Genomic DNA, 641 nt, shown 5'->3' with positions numbered 1-641 from the left:
TTTGAAAGATACCTGAAAAACCAAAGGCCAACTATATCTGTAAGATTCTTGGGAGTTTTATGGTTGGGTAAGATGAAGACAGAGACCCCCAAACTATACAACTGTTAAGAAAATCTATAGTACCAGGGGTGGGTTGCCTCCCTATGAACTGTTGGTCAGAGATAGATCCTAGAGGTCCTCAAATTCACCAAGGCTATTGCCACTAATGTCGGTTGTACATTGGAAAGGTCAGTAAGGCCATGTTGCTGAAGACACTGCATGATATGAGCACAGGAGAAAAAGAAGAGATGGAACTGAGACTAAGCCAAAAAACTCCATGCCACTGGATGGATGACATTCATATTGCCAGAAGGTGCTATGCAGAAGGTTGAGGAAGAAAAGATCCCCTATGATTCTACTTAACCATAGACCCCCTCATGCTGAACACTATGGACATGCCAAGCAATGCCTGCTAGTGCAATAATGGCTCGCCCAACATATGTACAACTGAAAATTTTCTAGTTGGATAAGGCCCACTCCTAGGAGTAGAACACACATCTTGTGCTGTAGACTAGGCCATCACCTGTGTCAAGAAAGGCTACAGGCCCAAGTGGGGACAAGTATACTGTTTACTGAATATAGTACTCCTACTAGGATGTCTT

This window comes from Nannospalax galili, unplaced genomic scaffold, assembly GCF_000622305.1.
Source record: "Nannospalax galili isolate Female #2095 unplaced genomic scaffold, S.galili_v1.0 scaffold183, whole genome shotgun sequence".
NCBI classification, from domain to species: Eukaryota; Metazoa; Chordata; class Mammalia; order Rodentia; family Spalacidae; genus Nannospalax; species Nannospalax galili.
This window is presented reverse-complemented; position numbering follows the sequence as displayed.